Source organism: Ranitomeya variabilis, chromosome 5 (genome assembly GCF_051348905.1).
Source record: "Ranitomeya variabilis isolate aRanVar5 chromosome 5, aRanVar5.hap1, whole genome shotgun sequence".
Lineage (NCBI taxonomy): Eukaryota > Metazoa > Chordata > Amphibia > Anura > Dendrobatidae > Ranitomeya > Ranitomeya variabilis.
The window spans coordinates 161,793,334-161,809,369 of NC_135236.1; positions in this window are offsets into that span (position 1 = coordinate 161,793,334).

Below are 16,036 nucleotides of genomic sequence, written 5' to 3' on the forward strand. Positions count from 1 at the left end.
GAAAGCCTATTTATTTTTTTTTTTAAATATTATTGGGTTTCTAAAGTCTCCCTGAAAAAAACAAAAAATACATAAAAAAACAGTGGGAGAGTAATATTGCCCTTTCAGCTTGTGTGCCAGTCTTGACTCCTGGGTGTGCCACCTCTCTCCCTTTCATTCAGTGGGCCATAGAAAGCCTATTTATTTTTTCCGTGATTTGTGTTCTAAATTCTACCTCAACACAAAAACACTACATCAATCAGTGGGAGAAAAATATTGGCCTCAGTCAGGGCTTGTGTGCCACTGCTGTGTGTGCTATCTCTCATTCAGTGGGCTATAGCAAGCCTATTTTTTTTTTTTTTTTTTTTTTTTAATATTATTTGGTTTCTAAAGTCTCCCTGAAAAAAAAAAAAAAACCTAAAAAAACAGTGGGAGAGTAATATTGCCCTTTCAGCTTGTGTGCCAGTCTTGACTCCTGGGTGTGCCACCTCTCTCCCTCTCATTCAGTGGGCCATAGAAAGCCTATTTATTTTTTTTTTTTAATATTATTTGGTTTCTAATTCTCCCTGAAAAAAAAAAAAAAACCTAAAAAAACAGTGGGAGAATAATATTGCCCTTTCAGCTTGTGTGCCAGTCTTGACTCCTGGGTGTGCCACCTCTCTCCCTCTCATTCAGTGGGCCATAGAAAGCCTATTTATTTTTTTTTTTAAATATTATTGGGTTTCTAAAGTCTCCCTGAAAAAAACAAAAAATACATAAAAAAACAGTGGGAGAGTAATATTGCCCTTTCAGCTTGTGTGCCAGTCTTGACTCCTGGGTGTGCCACCTCTCTCCCTTTCATTCAGTGGGCCATAGAAAGCCTATTTATTTTTTCCGTGATTTGTGTTCTAAATTCTACCTCAACACAAAAACACTACATCAATCAGTGGGAGAAAAATATTGGCCTCAGTCAGGGCTTGTGTGCCACTGCTGTGTGTGCTATCTCTCATTCAGTGGGCTATAGCAAGCCTATTTTTTTTTTTTTTTTATTTTTTTTTTAATATTATTTGGTTTCTAAAGTCTCCCTGAAAAAAAAAAAAAACCCTAAAAAAACAGTGGGAGAGTAATATTGCCCTTTCAGCTTGTGTGCCAGTCTTGACTCCTGGGTGTGCCACCTCTCTCCCTCTCATTCAGTGGGCCATAGAAAGCCTTTTTTTTTTTTGGTTTTTTTAATATTATTTGGTTTCTAAAGTCTCCCTGAAAAAAACAAAAAAAACATAAAAAACAGTGGGAGAGTAATATTGCCCTTTCAGCTTGTGCGCCAGTCTTGACTCCTGGTTGTGCCACCTCTCTCTCTCTAATTGTGGGCCATAGAAAGCCTTTTTTTTTTTTTTTTTTTTAATATTATTTGGTTTCTAAAGTCTCCCTGAGAAAAAAAAATAAATAAATTAGGTGGGAGATTAATATTGACATTAGTGCTTGAGTGACAGTCCTGCGTGTGTGTCATCTCTGTGATTTTGTGCCACAGAAAACAGAGTGTGTAACATTGTGCCTGATTTTCCTTGTGGTCTCACCAACCTGTTAAGGGATATTGAAATCATACTGAAGTTATAGCTCACCGTGTAAGTTGTTTGACAGCAACAAATAAAGTTACTTTGGTTAAGATTTTAAAACAATGAGGAAGTCTGGTGCAAGAGGTCGTCGTGGGCGTTCATTGTCAGCTGGTAATGATGGTAGTGGTAGTGGAGCATCAGGTGGTCGTGGGGATAAAAATATTCCACCTAAGTCTGGAGCTGTGGAGCCAGTTTCGTCGTCAGGCTACACAAGGCCTCGAACGCTCTCTTTTCTGGGAGTAGGAAAACCGCTTTTAAAGGCGGAGCAGCAACAGCAAGTTTTGGCTTACATTGCAGACTCAGCCTCTAGCTCTTTTGCCTCCTCTTCCGAAACTGGTAAATGTAAAAGCAGCGCGTCGCTTGTGGATGTTCACGGTCAGGGACAAGTCGCTTCCTTGTCCTCCTCAGCAAAAACTACAACAAGAGAGAAGGATGCAGCAGGCGACACAACGGGTCACTCCATGGAGCTCTTTACACATACCGTCCCTGGCTTAGAAAGTGAAACATTTAACAGGCCATGCCCATTACAAGTATATTCTGACATGGAGTGCACTGATGCACAGCCACAGCCAGAGTACTATGCTGCTCCTTTGACTCAGACCACCACATTGCCCTCTCAGGGCACAGATCCACAATCAGACCCTGATGAGACTATGTTGCCCCGCCACGAACGCTATACCACCGACCGACACAGTGACACAGACGAAGTTGCACACGAGCTCGAAGAGGAGGTAATAGATGACCCAGTTATTGACCCCGATTGGCAGCCATTGGGGGAACAGGGTGCAGGCGGCAGTAGTTCAGAAGCGGAGGTGGAGGAGGGGCCGCAGCAGGCATCAACATCGCAACAGGTTCCATCTGCCGGGCCCGTATCTGGCCCAAAACGCGTGTCAAAGCCAAAACCTGTTGGAGGACAGCGTGGCCATCCGGTTAAAGCTCAGTCTGCAATCCCTGAAAAGGGATCCGAGTCTAGGAAGAGTGCAGTCTGGCATTTTTTTAAACAACATCCAACTGATCAGCGCAAAGTCATCTGTCAAAAATGTTCAACTAGCTTAAGCAGAGGTCAGAATCTGAAAAGTCTAAATACTAGTTGCATGCATAGACACTTAACCACCATGCATTTTCAAGCCTGGACTAACTACCAAACGTCCCTCAAGGTTGTAGCACCCTCGGCCAATGAAGCTAGTCAGCAACGCAACATCCCTTCCGTCACTGTAAGGCCACCATTTTCCGCACCACCGGCAGTATCTGTGCAGGTTTCTTTGCCAGCCAAAAGCAGTCAGGGTCAGGGAATCACCAGTTTTGTAGGAGGAAATATTGCATCTAGGGCACCGGCGGAAACAATACCGTCTCCAACCGTCTCTCAGTCTGCCATGTACACCGGCACACCCGAAAGTTCCACGATCTCCAGCTCTCCAGTCCAGCTCACCCTACATGAGACTCTGGTTAGAAAAAGGAAGTACTTATCCTCGCATCCGCGTACACAGGGTTTTAACGCCCACATAGCTAGACTAATCTCGTTAGAGATGATGCCCTACCGGTTAGTTGAAAGCGAAGCTTTCAAAGCCCTGATGGAGTACGCTGAACCACGATACGAGCTACCCAGTCGACACTTTTTTTCCAGAAAAGCCATCCCAGCCCTGCACCAGCATGTTAAACAGCGCATCGTCCATGCACTCAGGCAATCTGTGAGTACAAAGGTGCACCTGACTACAGATGCATGGACCAGTAGGCATGGCCAGGGACGTTATGTGTCCATCACGGCACACTGGGTGAATGTGGTGGATGCAGGGTCCACAGGCGACATCAATTTAGGGACAGTTGTGCCTAGCCCACGGTCTAGGAAACAGTTGGCTGTAGGCGTTCGCACCCCCTCCTCCTCCTCCTCCTCGTCCTCCTGCAGAAGCTACAGCTCTTCCACAGAACGCAGTCTGCCAACCACTCCATCGGCAGATGACACTGTTGCACACCAGTTGTCCCATTATGGGCCAGCTACTGCCAAGCGTCAGCAGGCTGTATTGGCTATGAAGTGCTTGGGCGACAATAGACACACCGCGGAAGTTCTGTCCGAGTTCTTGCAACAAGAAACGCAGTCGTGGCTGGGCACAGTAGATCTTGAGGCAGGCAAGGTAGTGAGTGATAACGGAAGGAATTTCATGGCTGCCATCTCCCTTTCCCAACTGAAACACATTCCTTGCCTGGCTCACACCTTAAACCTGGTGGTGCAGTGCTTATTGAAAACTTATCCTGGGTTCTCCGACCTGCTCCTCAAAGTGCGTGCACTTTGCTCACATATCCGACGTTCGCCTGTACACGCCAGCCGTATGCAGACCTATCAGCGGTCTTTGAACCTTCCCCAGCATCGCCTAATCATAGACGTTGCAACAAGGTGGAACTCAACACTGCACATGCTTCAGAGACTGTGCGAACAGAGGCGTGCTGTTATTTATTTGTGGGAGGATACACGGGCAGGCAGTAGGATGGCAGACATGGAGTTGTCAGGTGTGCAGTGGTCTAAGATACAAGACATGTGTCAAGTCCTTCAGTGCTTTGAGGAATGCACACGGCTGGTTAGTGCAGACAACGCCGTAATAAGCATGAGCATCCCCCTAATGCGTCTGCTGATGCAAAGTTTGACGCACATAAAGGAGCAGGCGTCTGCACCAGAGGAAGAGGAAAGCCTTGATGACAGTCAGCCATTGTCTGGTCAGGGCAGTGTACAGGACGAGGTAGCGGGCGAAGAGGAGGTGGAGGACGAGGAGGATGATGGGGATGAGTATATTTTTAATGCCGAACCTTTCCCGGGGGCACAGGAATTTGGTTGCGTGTCACGGCCGGGTTCTGGTTTTTTGAGGGACACAAGTGACGTAGATTTGCCTGCAACTGCCCCTCAACCAATCACAACCGGAGATTTGACAACTGGAACTTTGGCCCACATGGCGGATTATGCCTTACGTATCCTAAAAAGGGACACACGCATTACGAAAATGATGAACGATGACGATTACTGGTTGGCCTGCCTCCTTGATCCACGCTATAAAGGCAAATTGCAAAATATTATGCCACATGAGAACTTGGAACTAATATTAGCAACCAAACAATCAACTCTTGTTGACCGTTTGCTTCAGGCATTCCCAGCACACAGCGCACGTGATCGTTCTCACACGAGCTCCAGGGGGCAGCAGACTAGGAGTGTTAGGGGTGCACACATCAGAAGTGGCGTTGGACAGAGGGGTTTTCTGACCAGGTTGTGGAGTGATTTTGCTATGACCGCAGACAGGACAGGTACTGCTGCATCAATTGAAAGTGACAGGAGACAACATTTGTCCAGTATGGTTACTAACTATTTTTCATCCCTTATCGATGTTCTCCCTCAACCGTCATTCCCATTTGATTACTGGGCCTCCAAATTAGACACCTGGCCAGAATTGGCAGAATATGCATTGCAGGAGCTTGCTTGCCCGGCAGCAAGTGTCCTATCAGAAAGAGTATTCAGTGCTGCAGGTTCAATATTAACCGAAAAAAGGACTCGTCTGGCTACCCAAAATGTTGACGATCTAACATTCATTAAAATGAACCACAACTGGATTTCGAAATCTTTTGCCCCACCTTGCCCGGCCGACACCTAGCTTTCCTATGAAAAGCTCTTGCCTGTGAATTACTTTTCTAATGTCTAATTTGCTGCAGCTGATTGTACAGCATACGACATGTTTACACCTCCCTAAATGGCAAAACTCCCCACACGGGGCCGTGGTATCGCGACTTGGCGCAAGCACCCGTGAGACTGCTGTTTGTCTGAAGAGGTGGGTGTGCTCGCTTTTGGTTGACGGCATTGCTACTGGGTCCCTCATAGTACAATGTAGTGTCTCTGGCGGTGGTGGTGCGCACCCAACGTCAGACACACCGTTGTAACATGAGGGGCCCTGGGGCGGTCCCGCCGGCCTCAAGAGAGTTCCCCCCTACCCCAGCTCAAAATGTGCTCTACCACGTGCAAAATTATGTCGCACAGCTCCACCAATCTTTAGTCTATTCGCTGACATCATTCAATGTCTGGCACTGACAATACAAATTTGTAGACATCTATGATGCAACTTAAAGTAGTCTGTGTCTGTGTCCTATATTGGCACCATTAAATAGTTACTGCCAAATTACTATGTCAGAAACTCAGTAGATGAGCCCACCCCTGTACCTAAGTATGCCACCTTTTTTTTTTGTTTTGGTTGTTTTGCGAGACATTAACATCTATTTATATTTTGGGAGTACTGGGACAGACACTCCTTGCACTACTCCTCCACTCACCACCAAGCTGCCTGTGTATCCATGTAACCGCTGTAAAACTGCCATGAGCCTATTGTTTGTTATTTTAGGCCTTTGATAGCCTGTCTGCGGCCCCTACTTGCAATACTCCTCCACTGACCACCAAGCTGCCTGCCCGTGTATCCATGTAACCGCTGTAAAACTGCCATGAGCCTATTGTTTGTTATTTTAGGCCTTTGATAGCCTGTCTGCGGTCCCTACTTTAAATACTCCTCCACTGACCACCAAGCTGCCTGCCCGTGTATCCATGTAACCGCTGTGAAACTGCCATGAGCCTATTGTTTGTTATGTTAGGCCTTTGATAGCCTGTCTGCGGTCCCTACTTTAAATACTCCTCCACTGACCAGACCACTGCTGCCCGTGTACCCCTGGAACCAATTATAAAGTGCCTACAGCCAGCCCATTTTCTTATGTTAGGCCTTTGAAGCCTGTCTGCGGTCCCTACTTTAAATACTCCTCCACTCACCACCACCAAGCTGCCTGCCCGTGTATCCATGTAACCGCTGTGAAACTGCCATGAGCCTATTGTTTGTTATGTTAGGCCTTTGATAGCCTGTCTGCGGTCCCTACTTTAAATACTCCTCCACTGACCAGACCACTGCTGCCCGTGTACCCCTGGAACCAATTATAAAGTGCCTACAGCCAGCCCATTTTCTTATGTTAGGCCTTTGAAGCCTGTCTGCGGTCCCTACTTTAAATACTCCTCCACTGACCACCAAGCTGCCTGCCCGTGTATCCATGTAACCGCTGTAAAACTGCCATGAGCCTATTGTTTGTTATTTTAGGCCTTTGATAGCCTGTCTGCGGTCCCTACTTTAAATACTCCTCCACTGACCACCAAGCTGCCTGCCCGTGTATCCATGTAACCGCTGTAAAACTGCCATGAGCCTATTGTTTGTTATTTTAGGCCTTTGATAGCCTGTCTGCGGTCCCTACTTTAAATACTCCTCCACTGACCACCAAGCTGCCTGCCCGTGTATCCATGTAACCGCTGTAAAACTGCCATGAGCCTATTGTTTGTTATTTTAGGCCTTTGATAGCCTGTCTGCGGCCCCAACTTGCAATACTCCTCCACTGACCACCAAGCTGCCTGCCCGTGTATCCATGTAACCGCTGTAAAACTGCCATGAGCCTATTGTTTGTTATTTTAGGCCTTTGATAGCCTGTCTGCGGTCCCTACTTTAAATACTCCTCCACTGACCACCAAGCTGCCTGCCCGTGTATCCATGTAACCGCTGTAAAACTGCCATGAGCCTATTGTTTGTTATTTTAGGCCTTTGATAGCCTGTCTGCGGTCCCTACTTTAAATACTCCTCCACTGACCACCAAGCTGCCTGCCCGTGTATCCATGTAACCGCTGTGAAACTGCCATGAGCCTATTGTTTGTTATTTTAGGCCTTTGATAGCCTGTCTGCGGTCCCTACTTTAAATACTCCTCCACTGACCACCAAGCTGCCTGCCCGTGTATCCATGTAACCGCTGTAAAACTGCCATGAGCCTATTGTTTGTTATTTTAGGCCTTTGATAGCCTGTCTGCGGTCCCTACTTTAAATACTCCTCCACTGACCACCAAGCTGCCTGCCCGTGTATCCATGTAACCGCTGTAAAACTGCCATGAGCCTATTGTTTGTTATTTTAGGCCTTTGATAGCCTGTCTGCGGTCCCTACTTTAAATACTCCTCCACTGACCACCAAGCTGCCTGCCCGTGTATCCATGTAACCGCTGTAAAACTGCCATGAGCCTATTGTTTGTTATTTTAGGCCTTTGATAGCCTGTCTGCGGTCCCTACTTTAAATACTCCTCCACTGACCACCAAGCTGCCTGCCCGTGTATCCATGTAACCGCTGTAAAACTGCCATGAGCCTATTGTTTGTTATTTTAGGCCTTTGATAGCCTGTCTGCGGCCCCAACTTGCAATACTCCTCCACTGACCACCAAGCTGCCTGCCCGTGTATCCATGTAACCGCTGTAAAACTGCCATGAGCCTATTGTTTGTTATTTTAGGCCTTTGATAGCCTGTCTGCGGTCCCTACTTTAAATACTCCTCCACTGACCACCAAGCTGCCTGCCCGTGTATCCATGTAACCGCTGTAAAACTGCCATGAGCCTATTGTTTGTTATTTTAGGCCTTTGATAGCCTGTCTGCGGTCCCTACTTTAAATACTCCTCCACTGACCACCAAGCTGCCTGCCCGTGTATCCATGTAACCGCTGTGAAACTGCCATGAGCCTATTGTTTGTTATTTTAGGCCTTTGATAGCCTGTCTGCGGTCCCTACTTTAAATACTCCTCCACTGACCACCAAGCTGCCTGCCCGTGTATCCATGTAACCGCTGTAAAACTGCCATGAGCCTATTGTTTGTTATTTTAGGCCTTTGATAGCCTGTCTGCGGTCCCTACTTTAAATACTCCTCCACTGACCACCAAGCTGCCTGCCCGTGTATCCATGTAACCGCTGTAAAACTGCCATGAGCCTATTGTTTGTTATTTTAGGCCTTTGATAGCCTGTCTGCGGTCCCTACTTTAAATACTCCTCCACTGACCACCAAGCTGCCTGCCCGTGTATCCATGTAACCGCTGTAAAACTGCCATGAGCCTATTGTTTGTTATTTTAGGCCTTTGATAGCCTGTCTGCGGTCCCTACTTTAAATACTCCTCCACTGACCACCAAGCTGCCTGCCCGTGTATCCATGTAACCACTGTAAAACTGCCATGAGCCTATTGTTTGTTATTTTAGGCCTTTGATAGCCTGTCTGCGGTCCCTACTTTAAATACTCCTCCACTGACCACCAAGCTGCCTGCCCGTGTATCCATGTAACCGCTGTAAAACTGCCATGAGCCTATTGTTTGTTATTTTAGGCCTTTGATAGCCTGTCTGCGGTCCCTACTTTAAATACTCCTCCACTGACCAGACCACTGCTGCCCGTGTACCCCTGGAACCAATTATAAAGTGCCTACAGCCAGCCCATTTTCTTATGTTAGGCCTTTGAAGCCTGTCTGCGGTCCCTACTTTAAATACTCCTCCACTCACCACCACCAAGCTGCCTGCCCGTGTATCCATGTAACCGCTGTGAAACTGCCATGAGCCTATTGTTTGTTATTTTAGGCCTTTGATAGCCTGTCTGCGGCCCCTACTTGCAATACTCCTCCACTGACCACAATGCTGCCTGGAGTGCCTGCCTGTGTATCCATGTAACCGATGTAAAACTGCCATGACTGCCTACTGTTTGTTATTTTAGGCCTTTGATAGCCTGTCTGCAGCCCCTACTTGCAATACTCCTCCACTGACCACACCAATGCTGCCCGTGTACCCCTGGAACCTATTTAAAAGTTCATAGAGCCTAGTTATATATTTTATTTACTATTAATAAGGCCATGATGGACTACGCTGTACCACGCTACAAGCTAACCAGTCGACACTTCTTTTGCGAGAAAAGCCATCCCAACCCTCCACCAGCATGTAGAAGACCGCATTGTCCATGCACTCTGGCAATCTGTGAGTACAAAGGTGCACCTGACAACAGACGCATGGACCTGTAGGCATGGCCACGGAAGATTACGTGTCCATTACGGCGCAATGGGTTAATGTGGTGGATGCATGGTCCACAGGGGACAGCCTACTAAGTCTGTCTGCAGTCCCTAATTCAAATTGTCCTCCACTGTCTAAATCGGAACTTCCACCTTCTGGCTTTCGGCCTATAGTATCAGAAATTAAACTGCATTTGGCCTTCAACTTTGGTTAGGGCCTACTAACGGCTTCTGCCCCTCCCTGGTGTTGCCCTCAACTAAATAAAGCTGAGCTTCAACCTTCTGCTCCAAATTACCATTTTGAAAAATGCAATAGGCTTTTCAGGCCTACTAAAGGTGTCTGTCTGTGTGCCCCTGCCTGGTGTTGTCCTCAACTAAATAAAGCTGAGCTTCAACCTTCCGGCTCTCATTAAGTGGTTTTAAAAAAAAAAATGGTGGTTAGGGCCTACTAACGGCTTCTGCCCCTCCCTGGTGTTGTCCTCAACTAAATAAAGCTGAGCTTCAACCTTCCGGCTCTCATTATGTGGTTTTAAAAAAAAAAAATGGTGGTTAGGGCCTACTAACGGCTTCTGCCCCTCCCTGGTGTTGCCCTCAACTAAATAAAGCTGAGCTTCAACCTTCTGCTCCAAATTACCATTTTGAAAAATGCAATAGGCTTTTCAGGCCTACTAAAGGTGTCTGTCTGTGTGCCCCTGCCTGGTGTTGTCCTCAACTAAATAAAGCTGAGCTTCAACCTTCCGGCTCTCATTAAGTGGTTTTAAAAAAAAAAAATGGTGGTTAGGGCCTACTAACGGCTTCTGCCCCTCCCTGGTGTTGTCCTCAACTAAATAAAGCTGAGCTTCAACCTTCCGGCTCTCATTATGTGGTTTTAAAAAAAAAAATGGTGGTTAGGGCCTACTAACGGCTTCTGCCCCTCCCTGGTGTTGCCCTCAACTAAATAAAGCTGAGCTTCAACCTTCTGCTCCAAATTACCATTTTGAAAAATGCAATAGGCTTTTCAGGCCTACTAAAGGTGTCTGTCTGTGTGCCCCTCCCTGGTGTTGTCCTCAACTAAATAAAGCTGAGCTTCAACCTTCCGGCTCTCATTATGTGGTTTTAAAAAAAAAAAATGGTGGTTAGGGCCTACTAACGGCTTCTGCCCCTCCCTGGTGTTGCCCTCAACTAAATAAAGCTGAGCTTCAACCTTCTGCTCCAAATTACCATTTTGAAAAATGCAATAGGCTTTTCAGGCCTACTAAAGGTGTCTGTCTGTGTGCCCCTCCCTGGTGTTGTCCTCAACTAAATAAAGCTGAGCTTCAACCTTCCGGCTCTCATTATGTGGTTTTAAAAAAAAAAATGGTGGTTAGGGCCTACTAACGGCTTCTGCCCCTCCCTGGTGTTGCCCTCAACTAAATAAAGCTGAGCTTCAACCTTCCGGCTCTCATTATGTGGTTTTAAAAAAAAAAATGGTGGTTAGGGCCTACTAACGGCTTCTGCCCCTCCCTGGTGTTGCCCTCAACTAAATAAAGCTGAGCTTCAACCTTCTGCTCCAAATTACCATTTTGAAAAATGCAATAGGCTTTTCAGGCCTACTAAAGGTGTCTGTCTGTGTGCCCCTCCCTGGTGTTGTCCTCAACTAAATAAAGCTGAGCTTCAACCTTCTGGCTCTCATTAAGTGGTTTTAAAAAAAAAATGGTGGTTAGGGCCTACTAACGGCTTTTGCCCCTCCCTGGTGTTGCCCTCAACTAAATAAAGCTGAGCTTCAACCTTCTGCTCCAAATTACCATTTTGAAAAATGCAATAGGCTTTTCAGGCCTACTAAAGGTGTCTGTCTGTGTGCCCCTCCCTGGTGTTGTCCTCAACTAAATAAAGCTGAGCTTCAACCTTCCGGCTCTCATTATGTGGTTTTAAAAAAAAAAATGGTGGTTAGGGCCTACTAACGGCTTCTGCCCCTCCCTGGTGTTGTCCTCAACTAAATAAAGCTGAGCTTCAACCTTCCGGCTCTCATTATGTGGTTTTAAAAAAAAAAATGGTGGTTAGGGCCTACTAACGGCTTCTGCCCCTCCCTGGTGTTGTCCTCAACTAAATAAAGCTGAGCTTCAACCTTCCGGCTCTCATTATGTGGTTTTAAAAAAAAAAATGGTGGTTAGGGCCTACTAACGGCTTCTGCCCCTCCCTGGTGTTGTCCTCAACTAAATAAAGCTGAGCTTCAACCTTCCGGCTCTCATTATGTGGTTTTAAAAAAAAAAATGGTGGTTAGGGCCTACTAACGGCTTCTGCCCCTCCCTGGTGTTGCCCTCAACTAAATAAAGCTGAGCTTCAACCTTCTGCTCCAAATTACCATTTTGAAAAATGCAATAGGCTTTTCAGGCCTACTAAAGGTGTCTGTCTGTGTGCCCCTCCCTGGTGTTGTCCTCAACTAAATAAAGCTGAGCTTCAACCTTCCGGCTCTCATTATGTGGTTTTAAAAAAAAAAAATGGTGGTTAGGGCCTACTAACGGCTTCTGCCCCTCCCTGGTGTTGCCCTCAACTAAATAAAGCTGAGCTTCAACCTTCTGCTCCAAATTACCATTTTGAAAAATGCAATAGGCTTTTCAGGCCTACTAAAGGTGTCTGTCTGTGTGCCCCTCCCTGGTGTTGTCCTCAACTAAATAAAGCTGAGCTTCAACCTTCCGGCTCTCATTATGTGGTTTTAAAAAAAAAAATGGTGGTTAGGGCCTACTAACGGCTTCTGCCCCTCCCTGGTGTTGCCCTCAACTAAATAAAGCTGAGCTTCAACCTTCCGGCTCTCATTATGTGGTTTTAAAAAAAAAAATGGTGGTTAGGGCCTACTAACGGCTTCTGCCCCTCCCTGGTGTTGCCCTCAACTAAATAAAGCTGAGCTTCAACCTTCTGCTCCAAATTACCATTTTGAAAAATGCAATAGGCTTTTCAGGCCTACTAAAGGTGTCTGTCTGTGTGCCCCTCCCTGGTGTTGTCCTCAACTAAATAAAGCTGAGCTTCAACCTTCTGGCTCTCATTAAGTGGTTTTAAAAAAAAAATGGTGGTTAGGGCCTACTAACGGCTTCTGCCCCTCCCTGGTGTTGCCCTCAACTAAATAAAGCTGAGCTTCAACCTTCTGCTCCAAATTACCATTTTGAAAAATGCAATAGGCTTTTCCGGCCTACTAAAGGTGTCTGTCTGTGTGCCCCTGCCTGGTGTTGCCCTCAACTAAATAAAGCTGAGCTTCAACCTTCTGCTCCAAATTACCATTTTAAAAAATGCAATAGGCTTTTCCGGCCTACTAAAGGTGTCTGCCCCTCCCTGGTGTTGTCCTCAACTGAACAAAGCTGAGCTTCCACATTCTGGCTTTCGCCCTATACTATCAGATATTAAACTGCATTTGGCCTACTAGTGTGGTTAGGCCCTTGAAACAGTGTCTGCTGCTCTTGGGTTTGCTACTCCACTGAACAAAGCAATGCCGCCTGTTTAGTCCTGTTACCAATTTTGAACTGCATGTAGCCTACTTTATTCTTTGGCCCTATATCTGTTTCCTCCTCATCCTGCCCATTGCCCAGCCACTGCTAAATGAGTCTGCTGGTACATTGACCTAGACCACTACATTCCCCTTGTACTCTACACAGCCAGAATCTGTCCCTGCTGAAAGTAAGGTTCCCCTTCCCGCATGTTATACCACCTTACACAGGGACAAAGAGGAAGGTGCAGATGAAAGTGCAGGTTCCTTCATCAGGTGGGGGGGCATACTCGTTGGCGACGTCACTGGCACAGGGCCCCTCAGAGTACGCAAAAGTGTCGCTGCTGGTGGGAGGCGCCCCCGCCATGCAAACACACCGCCGTACTTTGAGGGGCCCTCTGCCAGTGGCAATGCGAACGAGTGGGCCCCCCCCCCCTGCTTGCTCAGGATCACAGCACTTGCAACTTTTAAATACTTACCTTTCCCTGCAACACCGCCGTGACGTAGTCCGCATTTCCTGGGCCCACGAAAAACTTGAGCCAGCCCTACTCCCCCCACAACTTTCCCCCAATTCCCTATGCCCAACTATTATTATACAGTTAATTAAGATTGGCAAGCTTCAGAAACAAGAATGGATGTTTTTGGCATTAAAATGGGCACTGTAGGTGTTTTCCTGGCCTCCACTCACTGCCGACTATGCTTCCCCATTGACTTGCATTGGGTTTCGTGTTTCGGTCGATCCCCGACTTTTAGCGATAATCGGCCGACTGCACTCGACTCGACTCTGGACAAAATCGGGTTTCCCAAAACCCTACTCGATTTTAAAAAAATGAAAGTCGCTCAACCCTATGCAGCAGTAATGCTGCACAAGGAAAAGGTAGCTCTTTTAGTTTAGCTCCATGCACACGCAGAACTTAACACTTTTTAAATGTGTCCACTGATACCGTAAAACCGTCCCGGAGGTGGGACTTTCCTTCGTAATGGGACGCAGCACAGCCGTCATTCCTACCCCCTTGGTGCCGTGCGCCGCCTCCTCAGCGTTATTTTAATCTGTCCTGGAGCCTGTGCTGTTATGTTATCCCTTGGCCATGCACACTTAGCGCTGCCCGTCTTCTGACATCATTTGGTGTCAGGATGGCTGCGCCTGTGCGGCCGCGCTGGCCGAGATCCCACCTCGCAGTGTCTTCTGATTTAATCACACTACATGCCTGGGATCCATGGGCATGCGCAGTGCATATCTTCACCTCAGGCTCACTCATCTCCCTCCGCCTTCTTCAGACTGTGCACCGTCAGCTGATCCCTAATAGCATGCCACGGCTGTGACGCCGCACAGTCTGAAGAAGCCGGAAGGAGGGGAGTGAGAGGCGAGGATATGCACTGCGCATGCCCAAGGATCCCAGGCCCGCAGTGGGATTACATTAGAAGACACTGTGAGGTGGGATCTCGGGCAGCGTGGCCGCACAGGCGCTGCCAGCCTGACACCTAAATGATGTCAGAAGACGGGCAGCGCTAAGTGTGCTTGGCCAAGGGATAACACAACAGCGCAGGCTCCGGGACAGATTCAAACAATGCTGAGGAGGCGGCGCATGGCACCAAGGGGGTAGGAATGACGGCTGTGCTGCGTCCCATTACGAAGGAAAGTCCCACCTCCGGGACGGTCTCACGGTATCAGGGGACACATTTTATAAGTGTTTAGTGTGTTGCAAGGAGCATAATTAAAAGAGCCACCTTTTCCTTTTGCATCCTTAGTGCTGCACAAGATGGCTTTTTCAGCTGCAAACGCCTTGGGGGGGGGGGGTAAAAGGTTCCCTTTCAACTTGCTCCAATCAGGCTTCGGCCTACACACTTCTCCTCCTGCTGTCCCTGGGCTTCAACACCGCCAGTTGCTGCCCGGAAGTGCTGTCTGCACAGTCAACAGTCGCTCCTCTGTTATTGGGGTTCAGTAACGCCAGTTGTTCCCCTGCTGTGTTGCAGCAATACCTCCCGCCTGCTCCTCCTGCTGTCCCTGGGCTTCAACATTGCCAGTTGCTGCCCGGAAGTTCTGTCTGCACAGTCAACAGTCGCTCCTCTGTTATTGGGGTTCAGTAACGCCAGCTGCTCTCCTGCTGTGTTGCGGCAATACCTCCCGCCTGCTCCTCCTGCTGTCCCTGGGCTTCAACACCACCAGTTGCTGCCCGGAAGTGATGTCTGCACAGTCAGCAGTCACTCCTCTGTTATTGGGGTTCTGTAACGTCAGCTGATTCCCAGCTGTGTATCTGGCAAAACCTATCTGCTCCTCCTGCTGTCCCTGGGCTCTAACACCATCAGTTGGTGCCTGGAAGTGCTGTCTGCACAGTCAACAGTCACTCCTCTGTTATTGGGGTTCTGTAACGCCAGCTGATCCCCAGCTGTGTAGCCAGCAACGTGTCCTGCGACCGCCACGCTGACACAACAACTGAAATTTAAGGGAACCTGTCCCCCCCTAGGCGTTTGTTACTGAAAGAGCCACCTTGTGCATCAGTTATGCGGCACAAGGAAAAGGTAGCTCTTTTAGTTTAGCTCCTTGCACACGCAGAACTTAACACTTAAAAAATGTGTCCACTGATATCCTCAGCGTTGTTGGAATCTGTCACTGAGCCGGCGCTGTTATGTTCAACCTTGGCCATGCGCTGTTTGCGCTGCATGTCTTCTGACATCATTTGGTGTCAGGTGGACTGGGCCTGTGCAGCCGCGCTGGCCGAGATCCCGCCTCGCAGTGTCCTTCTGATTTCATCATACTGCGGGCCTGGGACCCATGGGCTTGCGCAGTGCATATCTTCACCTCAGGCTCTCACTCATCTCCCTCCACCTTCTTCAGACTGTGCGCCGTCAGCTGATCCCTAATAGCATGCCACGGCCGTGACGCCGCACAGTCTGAAGAAGCCGAAAGTAGGTGAGTGAGAGGCAAAGATTTGCACTGCGCATGCCCATGGATCCCAGGCCCGCGTTGTGATTAAATTAGATGACACAGCGAGGTGGTATCCCGCACAGGCACAGCCCGCCTGACACCAAGTGATGTCAGAAGATGGGCAGCGCTAACTGCGCATGACCGAGGTTGAACATAACAGCGCCGGCTCGGTGACAGATTCCAACAACGCTGAGGATGCGGCACACGCCACCAAGGGGGTAGGAATAACGTCTGTGCTGCGCCCCACCACGAAGGAAAGTC